Source organism: Hesperophylax consimilis, chromosome 16 (assembly GCF_061612785.1).
Source record: "Hesperophylax consimilis isolate HC1 chromosome 16, BYU_Hcon_1.0, whole genome shotgun sequence".
Lineage (NCBI taxonomy): Eukaryota > Metazoa > Arthropoda > Insecta > Trichoptera > Limnephilidae > Hesperophylax > Hesperophylax consimilis.
The window spans coordinates 8782855-8794876 of record NC_142851.1 but is presented as its reverse complement, the minus strand read 5'-3'; the positions used below and the strand labels follow the sequence as shown (position 1 = coordinate 8794876).

Below are 12022 nucleotides of genomic sequence, written 5' to 3'. Positions count from 1 at the left end.
TTGGTTGTTCATGTGTATAAAAGTTGACGATATTTGATATTATAAATATTACCCATAGGAAAGTGAATAATATTTACATTTTCTTTGAAGTTATGTTCGCAAACTGTAGTTTGCCAACACTAATAATAGTAAGTCGCTTCGCGTTCCATTTTAAATAAATGAAAAAAATACGCATAATGAAATCCGTTCCTTGGAATGGCTACACAGCGTAGGAAAATAATAAAAATTTATGTGAATTCTTTGGCGTATAATAAAGATGAAAATTAGAATAATTGTCAATTAAAAAAAGAACAAGTTCAATGATACCTGGTGATTCTGTGTCTGCCTACCGGGCGGCGGGCGCGAGCGAGCTCTCGCTGGTCGCCCATATCGAAAGATGATACAAACAAATGTATACGAAAATTAATAAGGGTTGAAAAATATTAACTATTTTACTTACATATTTCACGTAATAACCTTGCTTAACCTATTTGTAAATGTACATTTTAAAATAATATTTTTTTCTATAACGAAAAATAATTTTAAAAATGAATGTTTTTGCAACAGTATACGTAAAATGAGACAATGATATAAGGGCATAAGTACTTAATATATAAGTTGTATGATAATATTTTACACTTTTTGATCTCATTTAAGATTTCTGCGTTAGCGCTAGGTAAAATTAAATTACGTAATTACGAAGATGCTTTGTCACTGAAATTGACCCGAAACATAATTTTTTTGTTGAAAAACTCAGTCGCATAAAATTTGAACAATAAATAATTTAGCCACTATCAGTATATGTAATATACACCACGCCTAGGAGTTAAGGTGTACACTTTGCTTGGTAAGAGATCTTATTGTAACTTTAATTTTAAATCCGTTTAGTTTTGCTCGACTTTGTGTAGAAGTATTGGCAAATGCATTTAATGATTACGTGATTGACAAGTATACGAAAAATATTTTTAATATGCAGCTAACGATACTGAGATAAATTTGTTTCAAATAAAACGTCTGATTCAATGTTAGACATTTTGTAATGCCCCGGTTTAAACCCGGTGCAGTTATTTACCCAGTAAATAAATACTTTATTCGTTAATCTACGTTTAGGTATATTGATTAAGGAGATATATAATTTAACTACACTTATATATAATATATACGGTAGGTATACATAAATGGGCATTTTATGAGACTTTTGCATCAGTGTCAATATGATTTGTGATTTAATCTGACAATTATTATTGGTTATAGTATTTTAATTAAATTTGTTCTTTTTAAAATATTTTTTACACATTTTTGTTGCTTTTAATAGAGCTTGTGTTGTGTTTAAAACGATAAACTTGTTGAGGATGTTTTCTAAAAAGTCTTCTGAATTTTGTTTTATTTTGTTAAGGATATTGAATCCATTCAAGGAAGTATTGTATATTATAAAATAGGCTTTAATGATATCTTTCGTGATACACTTACCCGAAATAATGGTAATTATTTTCTTTTATACTTGGTTTAATTTGGAATACTGATGGATGTGGGTGAGTTTTAATCATGAATAAACGTTATGTTTCAATGTAAATTATCCGTGTGTTTTCATTCTTTGCTATGGTTGATTTCATATCTTGTGATGTTTCCATAACTGAAATAATTACAAAATTCTAGGATAATTGATTCATGGAAAAAACCTATATCCAATTAGGGTAAGAGAATCCTTATGTTCTTGGATTTACTTGGGTTAAACCACACCACCTAATTACACACATTTCAAAAGGTTAGTCATAAATATGAGACTGAACTCTTTGGATACTATTAATATTATGTATTTACTAACAAAGCAACTACTCATCCTACACACACCTGTCACAAAAGGACTGCCACGCGAAGATCTTCAGATTTCCACAGTTGGATTCCACAAGGCTCCATTATCGTCGTAACAAGTCAGAGCGCTTCCATTAAATAAACGTACAAAAATCTGCTTGCAATATCTAAACTATTGTCAAGAAACATTAAATAAGTAATGCATGAGGATGGATGAGAGATGGAATGGCTGATAGAGATATTGAAATAAGGGTAAATGCAGGTAACTCCATTAATGGAGGACTGAACGCGGTTGACGCTAACAAAAAACGGTTCAAAGAATCGAAACTAGCAGTTCATAATGGAGTGCTGATACCTACGCTAATGTATGGCAATGAGGTATGGAATTGGCAGAGGAAAGATGAAAGTAACTGAATGCTCTGGAAATCAAATCCCTGAGGTGAATGTTGTAAAACCATGTTTGATGTCAGCGTAATGATTTATTTAGGTATGTAGAGCGAATTAACGAAGAAAGGAATATAGAAGAGGAAGACATGGCACGATCAATCACGAGAGTCGGGCTATGTAAAGAGTAAGAATAACAGAAGAGTATGTATAAATTTGAATGAGGCAAGGATTGTGAGCCTAGACCGAGTTGTTTGGCTGTATGTCCTCTCTTCCTACCCCTGCGCAGAAACGGCGTGATGGTTAGTTAGTTAGTTAAGTATGAGAATAGTCATCGCTCCTGCTAGTAGCGTCGTTTAGATTGTACCTTCAACCCGCTTTACAAAACCACGAAACAATGAAGAGGAATAAAAGGGAATATCTGAAATCGGGGCGTTCGAGGCAAACACGGTCGAAAATTGTATTAATTTCTTATTCTCACGAAATTTCCAACTGATTTGCATAGGATTTCTATTTCATTTGCAAACCGCATGACATTAGAAGGAAAAAGCCTCCGCAGCCGGGCCGAGGCCACAGGGGTTGGTTGGGGTTGCTACAGTTGGTACCACTGACTCGAAGGCTGGAACTTTCTTCCACAAAATATTGTTTCAAATGATATTCCTGATATTAAATGAAACTTTTTAATGACGATAATAGCGGTACATATATACTACGTAAAGAATGCAGTGACGATGGGAGACTTTTCGATAGTATATAAAAAACTCATTTCCACTAAGATTAAAAGAAATGAGATCCCTGTGGCGTATGTGTATAAAACTATTTATGATCGTGTAAGAAATGTGGAGATTTGCAAATAATGCAAGTGTGATGTAAGCATAATTAGTAAGATTGAACAAGGGACGCTCTCTCCGTTCACTCTTCTTGATTGATGCTGAGTTAGTTTGTGTGGTTCTACTGTTAAGTTTTGTGTAAAGGTTATTTAATTGTAGAGCACCGCCTCGTATGTATTAAAATTAAAATCTTCATATGAATTTTGACTTTTCAGAAACAATAACTTTGATTGATATATTTAACATGTGTCGGTACTTTGTTAAGAATAGTGCTGTTTAAATTATTTATAGCGAATGATTTAAAAATGTGTAAGTTCTTGATGGCGAGAGTTGTACATTGTAGATACTAATTATAGCTTAATATTCATCAGAAGGTAAACATGAAATTTTTTTGCCAAAAAGAGTAGAGCAAAAATGAGAATAAAGAACTCATAAGTACTGCTTTAATTTTACGATAAGAACACGGAAAAATTAAAATTTTTCCCAAAATATAAAACATGAAAATAAGTGCGGATACTGGCAGTACCGGGGCAAGGGTAGAACCACCTGGTGGTGAAATTGTTATCAGCGGAAAACCCTGAATTGGGGAATATATTCCTTTAGGGGCGGTTTTAGGCTTCCAGACTTCCCCTGGCCGCGTTCTGACAGGGCATTTCTACCCCAAATTTATTCCACAGAAAAGTTCAAAGTGTCCTACTTATGGATAACTCCGATAATAAAACGCCGTACACGAAATGTGCGTAAAGGCCAAAATCCACTGAGAATACATTATGAGATAAGACAATGTGTTGTTTTATGATCGCTTTGATTAAATCAAGCAAACTTAAATGTGAAAGGTGCATTAGTTGAATTTAATTGAATCAATTCTAAACATCAGAAAAAATGCCCCTGAGGAAGGGTTATTTCACACAATTTAAACAATTCATCAAATTTCAAAGTTGAATATCAAGTTCAGTTAATGTTGTATTCGAGAACTAATACTTGAAAGTTCTATTTACCATGGGCCAACTATTTCACAGTACTTGTATAGCAGCAGAACTTGAATAGGACTTTCACATATTATCTTTGCGAATTGTTCAAATTCTGTGAAACAATCCGTTTTTAGTGCAGTCAATGCAAATTTTACTAAGGCAATTTAAAAAATCTAATAATCAATTTACAAAAAAAATATTTTCTATTGCTTATAACTAACACCAAAGGACCGACTAAATTTTCAAATGGCATTTTCTTGGCAAATGTATAGTATATTTTCAAAATACGAGCAGATGTTACTTATTAAAAAAACATATTCGAAAAATACACTTTAGTCAATAAAATTTAAAATTAGTTTTTGTTGATTGTATATATTTTCTTATCATGGCACGTTTATATTTTGCATCCATCTGTCAAAAAAAAGTGAAAAGAGTGTTCTCACGAGGTGTTTATTTATTTTTATTTCGAGTTTAATTCAACGAAGTTGAAAATCTTTCTGTCGGAAGTTCTGTATTCTGTATGCCCCGAGCCCTACAGAGGTGGTGGAAGTGGAAGAATAATATATCCGAGACGCGCTTTCTCTTCCATAGACTAGGCCGCATAACTTTTCGACTTAACCGTTTTTAAAATTGATTTTTTATGGCGCGTCTTGAGAATTCCCGGGTAGACGGAAGTATTTTGGGGCCTGTAGCCTGTATCGCTCAAGGGGAGAAAGTTTTGTCGCGCGGATTTTTATTTTCCATTTTCAACTTGTGATTTTACGATCCGAAAAAAAACTCTGGATATTTTTTTTCACACGTCGCGAGAAGAATCAATTATTCTTGTTATACAAAAAACAGTGAGACAAAACAGATAATATGAAGATTTAATTTTTTTATTTATTTAGTAGTGATTTAAAACTATATATATAGTACCTACTACTACATAGCACCTTTTATTTAAATTTGGCCGAGCCGAAAATAGATATTTATGTAGATATACCTGGTTGTGCCGGTCTGTCATAGTATAGATTTTTGAAACTGTAAATAATCTATAATTTTCTGTTCATATAAAGAAAAATATCTGTGGCAGCGGCGTGGATTTGATTTTTATTCAAATCTACAGTTTTATTCAGAAATTGATATAATTTTGCACACTTGACCTACAAATCAAGAGAAAGGTCACTGTTTAGATGGGATTTCGTTGAACCACCCCATCCCCTTTTCCCACCCCTTAAAACAATTTTTTTAAACTTATTGATGAAAATTTTCATAAATATTATAATATGTATAGCAAGTTCTCTTGAAGATAGAATTAGGTACTAACCTACACGTAGATAGATGTTTTTTAATAATTCTACAAAGTAGATCCACATGTAAGATGGATGATGTAAAGTTATAGTGAATTGTACATAGTGTAAACATAGCATTTAGAATATCAAATTAGTAGTAAAAAACAAGATAAGAAATTTAACCTTTAAATGATATAACATTTGGAAAGTGCTAGATGGATGATTTGGTACTCTAATTTAGAAATGATATACTGTAAGATTTGAATATAATATGGTATTGCAGACTTCCTGTCGCCAAAATAAGTCTGGTGATTAGGCTAATGATGTAGATTTCTAGGAATGTTCGTTTCAATTTCTAGAAATAGTCGGGGGATTCGCTGGACAGGAAATGGAGTCGTTACGACTTTCTGTCACTTAATGAAACTTTCAAGAAATCAAAATCATTAGCCAAATGCAACGTTTCCCAATGTTGTGTAGTACCTACCGATACAATGTTAGATTCGAATTATTTTGCCAATCATGTACTTATTTTTTTTATGTAACGTATCGCCTCCACCGCCCGCCCCCACATCGTTATCGCAAATGTTATCGCCGGCAAAATATAATTGACTAGGTAAAGCAAAGAGCGATTTGCATTTTGTCTGTCTGTAAATTTCTTTGTGTGTTCCGTGGCCGGTCAATCCTGTCAAGATGGTAGCCGTCTTGAAAAGTACATTTTTAGTCCGCCAGAGTTCGCATGAGCGTTACGATCTGTCAAATCGGAATTATCAACATTACGCGAGGTCTACTCTTATAGAATTATAAGTAGGTACTGTTTATAGAAAGGTAAATGGATTTTGGTTCAAACAATGACAATTCAACAGTAAAAGCGACGAAAAAAACTAGAGTATAAACCTAACCTATTTAATCTAGGTTTTTTTGTATTACTTTTCATGACTTTATTCCACTTTTTTAAAGGTGCATTGAATTGTAATTTTGATGAGTTATCCTCACCTAGCATTTTGTAGTTTTTGGAAATTCTGGCTTTTTGATGAGTACCTATTTTTGAAACAGAACATAAGAAAGAAACTTGGTATATCGCCACTAAAATTTAATTAGAGCATTTACAGGTATTACATACCCGGATGTTACGCAATGTAATAGGTAGGATAAAATCAGTTTTTTTAAGTTAAATAATTGCTTTAAAAAAAGCATAAGGTTTATGTGATAAACGTGGGAGCAATTATGAAGCGATTAAAACAATGGCATATCTAAACAACATTTTTATGACTCAGCTTACCATTTGAACTTCCTTGTAACCACCGACGTGATGGGAATATTATTTTCACTAATTTATCCAGGTTTGTGAGATTGGTAAGAAAACGTAGTGACATGTTTATTGAACACTTTTACGATATTAACACTTTAGTTAATAAACAATGCACATTTTTTTTTGTTATTGATTTAATTAATTTATTTATTTGAATACTACATTAAGGTTCAAACAAGAGCTAGTATAAGTATAAGGAGATATGAAATAAATATAAAAGTTCGCTATCCATCACATCGCCAACCCTTCGGTGGCGCAAAGAGGAGGACGGAACGTGATCAATGTCGAATTGGTACATGGAACATTAGAGGAGGAATGGAAAGAAAGATGAACGAACTATGTGATACAATGGTGAGCAAATGTTTGGACGTACTGTGTATAACAGAGAGTATGAAAAAGGGTAGCGGTACAATGCAGCATAATGATAGGCTCGTCATTTGGTCTGGGAGACCAGATACGGAGAGGGCTTGTCAAGGTGTTGCAGCGCTACTGTCTCCCAGAATGATTGAATGTATGTTGCAGTATGAATGTGTAAGTCCGAGAATAATGTGGATCAGATTTAAAATCGGTTTGACAAGGGTGTTTCTTGTTATTTGCTACGCCCCTGTCAATTCTGAAAGCGATGAAGTGAAAGATGATTTTTGGACTGGTGTGAATGATGTAATGAGACTAAAAAATATGAACGAAAGGATTATAATGGCAGGCGATTTGAATGGGTGGGTGGGAATTAGACGTGACGGATTTGATTCGGTCTTAGGTATGTTTGGGGATAAAAGAACGAATGACAACGGGAACAGAATACTTGAAGTATGTTTAGAGTGGAACCTGTTTGTGTCGAATACTTTCTTCGATCATAAAGGTATCCACCAATATACGTGGGAAAGAGGAAATGAGAGGTCAATTATTGATTTTGTAGTAATTGACTCTAGGTTGAGAGCTGTTACCGAGGACACAAGAGTTTTCAGAGGGGCTGAGGTCGAAACTGACCACTTTCTTGTAGTGTCAAGAGTAAACCTCTTTCGCGGTTGGCGCTCTAAAGTGAAAACGGTACTAACTCCAACAAGAGTCAAAATAGAAAAACTACAAAATGATAATATGAGAAGTAAGTATATGAATTGTGCAGAGATAAGATTGAATGCGAAGGAAATGGATGGTCTAAGCATAGACGAAACATGGAACCACATAAAAGTGTGTCTTTGTGAATCTGCTAGGGAGGTTTGTGGAATAAGTACGCAAGGTAGGAAGAAAGGTGATGCATGGTGGGATGATGAGATTAAAGCACTGGTCTCAGAGAAGAAGAAAGCATGGTTATGTCTGATTGCGGCTGGCAGTGCTTCCAGCGAAGAGAAGTATCTAGCGAAAGAAGTATATAAGGAATGTAAGAAAAAAGTAAGAGTTGGAGTGAAAGAACGAAAGAAACGCCTGGAAGAGGAAGAAGGAATGAAAATGACAAACCATTTCCAAGAAAACATTAAGTTGTTTTGGAAAGAAGTCAAAAGGTCCCGGAGTGGCCCAGAAAACGGAAGCATGAAAGTGATAAAATCAAAAGATGGAAAAATGTTGACGAATGAGGAAAAAATAAAAGAGAGATGGATGGATTATTTCGAGGAAGTCTTCGAAAGCGAAGTGAGTGACAGTGACTCCAGCGGTGAATCAGATATGAATGACGATGGAGTGAATGTTACCGAAATTAGCATGGATGAGATAGAAAGTTCGATTAAATGTATGAAGAATGGTAAGGCTGTCGGGTTTGACAATATTGCTGCTGAATATTTTAAAGGAGGTAGCCGTATAATTCTCACATGGTTGTGCAATCTTTTTAACCAATGTTTAAAGGAAGGTTATACGCCTTTAGACTGGAGAAGGGCTGTGATTATGCCATTATACAAAGGTAAAGGGTCACGTATGGAATGTGGGAATCATAGGGCTATTAGCCTGCTAAGTTCAGTTGGCAAGCTGTATGGTAGAATTTTGATTGAAAGAGTAAGAAAGGAAACAAAAGACAAAATATGGGATGTGCAAGGTGCTTTTATGAGTGGAAGGGGGTGCATGGACCAGATCTTCTCATTGCGTATGCTCACTGAGAAGTTTCTGGCAAAAAACCAGAAACTTTTCTGTGCCTTTGTAGATCTACAAAAAGCATACGACCGAGTCGACAGGAAAAAGCTATGGAAGGTGTTGTCCAAGTATGGAGTGAATACATATCTGACTCAGGCAATCGCGTCTCTGTATGAGGGAAGCGTTGCATGTGTTAGGGTAAACGGTGGTTTTACGGGGTGGTTTGATATCACAAAAGGTGTTAAACAAGGCTGCGTAATGTCACCGTGGTTATTCAATCTATACATGGATAATTGTATGCAAGAATTGAAAGAGGTGGGATTGGGCGCGAATTTGATTAATTTGAAAGTATGTTGCCTGTTGTATGCTGATGATGCGGTGCTGATTGCTAATAGTATAGAAGATCTACAGTCTCTCGTGTCTAGGATGAACGAAGTATGCATGAAGAATGAGTTAATGATGAATGTAAGTAAGTCTAAAGTAATGGTGTTTGAAAGAGAGAGTACGAAAACAGTGTGCAATATAATTGTGAATGAGGAATACTTGGAGCAGGTGGATGAGTTTGTGTATTTAGGAAGTATGTTTACGAGAGATGGGAAGGCTGACAGAGATATTGAAAGAAGGGTAAATGCAGGTAATTCCGTTAATGGAGGACTGAACGCCGTTGGCGCTAACAAAAAACTGTCCAAAGAAGCGAAGTTAGCAGTCCACAACGGAGTGCTGGTACCTACCTTGATGTATGGAAGTGAGGCATGGAACTGGCAAAGAAAGGATGAAAGTAGATTGAATGCTGTTGAAATGAGATCTCTGAGGCGTATGTGTGGTAAAACCATGTTTGATCGTGTGAGGAATGTGGAGATCCGCAAAGAGTGCAAGGCTGATGTAAGCGTAATGAGTAAGATTAAGAAAGGGACGCTTAGATGGTTTGGGCATGTAGAGCGAATGAGCGAAGATAGGAGTGTAAGGAGGATATATGATGCAAATGCGAATGGTAGCAGAAGTCGGGGACGCCCGAGGAAGACATGGCACGATCAAGTGAATCAGATACTAGAGTCGGGCCATGTCAAGAGTCAGAATAATAGAAGAGTATGTATGAGACGATGTATGAATGTGAATGAGGCAAGAAGTGTGTGCCAAGACCGAGTTGTTTGGCGGTCCGTCCTCTCTGCCTACCCCTGCGGGGAAACGGCGTGATGGTTAGTTAGTTAGTTAGTTAGTTATATAGGTGCATCACTAGTTATTTAGATCTAATAATAATAATAAATATGTACAAATGTTGTGAGCCTGGAGATATTGTGGTGGGGAAGGAGATGGCGAAGAGGCTATTCAGATCTGGTCACCAAACACGGCCAAAGCAATTTCAATCAACGTTTCAATTATGAAGGTGGTCTTACATCAGGGCGTTACTGAGAGAATCGTCCACTCTTGAGATGGATACTAAGATCGCTCGTATTGTGCAAAAAACAGATTTTGTAGAAGTTTCCTGAACATATTTTATTATGAATTATTTTATTTTAGTAAATGCACGGAGAAAAAATGAGTACCTATTGGTACTCATACTTTAAAAATCTTTCTAAAATATATTGTTAAAAACAATATTGCTGGCCTTAACGAATGTACTATTAGGTTTCCTGATAAAATTTTTGTAAATTACAACTAAATTTTCACAGTATCGGAACATGTATTCATAAAAATCCGTATATTTTCGCATTTTGACATGTATTTTCAAGGTACGGTATGCACGTACATTACCAGTGGATCACAAAACACACCCACAAAGCATTTCTTGTGTTCCTCTTTATTCTACGATCTTAGAACTCTGCCACGGCGGTCGCCAGATACGCCGAAGTATAAATATGAAAATGCTCGTGTTTCACATTTTAGGTTTAACCTGCCACACATGCGTACAGAAGATACGCGGCCGTTTAACGTAATCAAATATTCACGGCGGGTGTTGTTTTAAACCTGGCTGAAATCCCATCCATTAATACTTTTATCAGGGGGCCCCATTCATTAACGATCGGAAAGGCAATTAAACCGGACCCCAAGCGGGCAAGGGAAGATTTTGCATTGGAAATGAGTGAGGGTAGGCCGTTAAGTCTACCGCAGGGTTGCGAGTCGCGACCCCTCCGCGCAGGAGGTGATAACACCATGCTAGGTTCATCGGGACGGCAATAAAGGCATGTTTTGCATACGATTATATTTTAATTTGACGACGCATCTAAAACTATCATTAAAGGTTTATTATGTATGGAATTTGTAGATAATTAGAAAATTTGTTGGTCCGCTGAACCTCCCACAAAAATAATGAAACATATTTAAAAATAAATTAATAAAATAGATTGGATTAAAAAATCACTTAATTTTAGGCATTAGTTTTTGATGAGGTAGGAATGTTAGAAAATAATACCTGGTTATTTAGATCCAACAACTATGATTTCTGTGAGGTTTTCCTTCATCTAACATAAATATTTTCGAAGATGTAGATAAATTTTTTTTTGTAATTAGATTTGTTAAAAAAATCTGGTTCGTTAAATAAATTTGTATGCTTTGATTTTCACGGCCAAAAGTGTGATAGCGATTTATTTTTGGGGTATTATGTCGTGTAGCGCTACTTCCTTCTCTAACCAACGTTTCGGAAAACATTACAGTGTGATTATGGACACTATTAAATATTATTTGTGCTTCCTCGTGATTTCTCGGTCTGTATTCCATTTACAAGAATCTAGCCGATGTGAGAGTTTTATTTATTTATTTAATTTTGATATAAAGCGCTCAATTGGGATCTTTATCTTGTCCTACTCAATTTGTAAAAGCTACGTCTTGATTTGATATTTACTGTTTTATTAAAAATTAGCGAGCTAATTAGGTAATCGAAAATCAAGACACCAAAACGCGTCCGACAAAGCTGTTGTACTGAATCAACTATGCGTGTGTAATTCCTAGAATGGGCATTTATTCCTGATCGTCCATTAAGTAATTCTCCAACATCCCCTTTCCCATTGACCGTCTAATTTAGCCTCACTATAATATGTACAATTTGTACAGGTGGTCGGCTTATGAGCGAGCAAGGATTAGTGCCTCTGAGTTCAATTGCTCGAAACGGCTTAGCCGATCCTCCTCTTCCTACGGGGGGAAGTACGTCCATAACAGCTTCGTGAATGCTGACGGTGCTGATGGATTACACGGATATTTGATGGTCAATTCAAAATTAATAAATTGACAGTATAATGAACCATTTCAGGTTAAAGTGTGTTGTTTCATCTTGGAAAATCAATGGTTAGGTTGGACGATGGACAACTGCAGATGTGAAGATTTAAGAACTGACATTATTGTGTGTGAGCTTTCTTGGTGTCGGTAAGACTAGACGTCTAGATGAGCTGGGTTTTATCTCAGTTACGATCGCTA

At 35.6% G+C, this 12022-nt stretch overlaps 1 protein-coding gene across 2 annotated transcripts in view; it reads left to right on the top strand.

Annotated features, from left to right (window-relative positions):
* The window catches only part of hth (Meis homeobox homothorax), a 516737-nt gene that overhangs the window by 77640 nt on the left and 427075 nt on the right, over nt 1–12022 (top strand). The gene's annotated exons all lie outside the window — the stretch shown is intronic.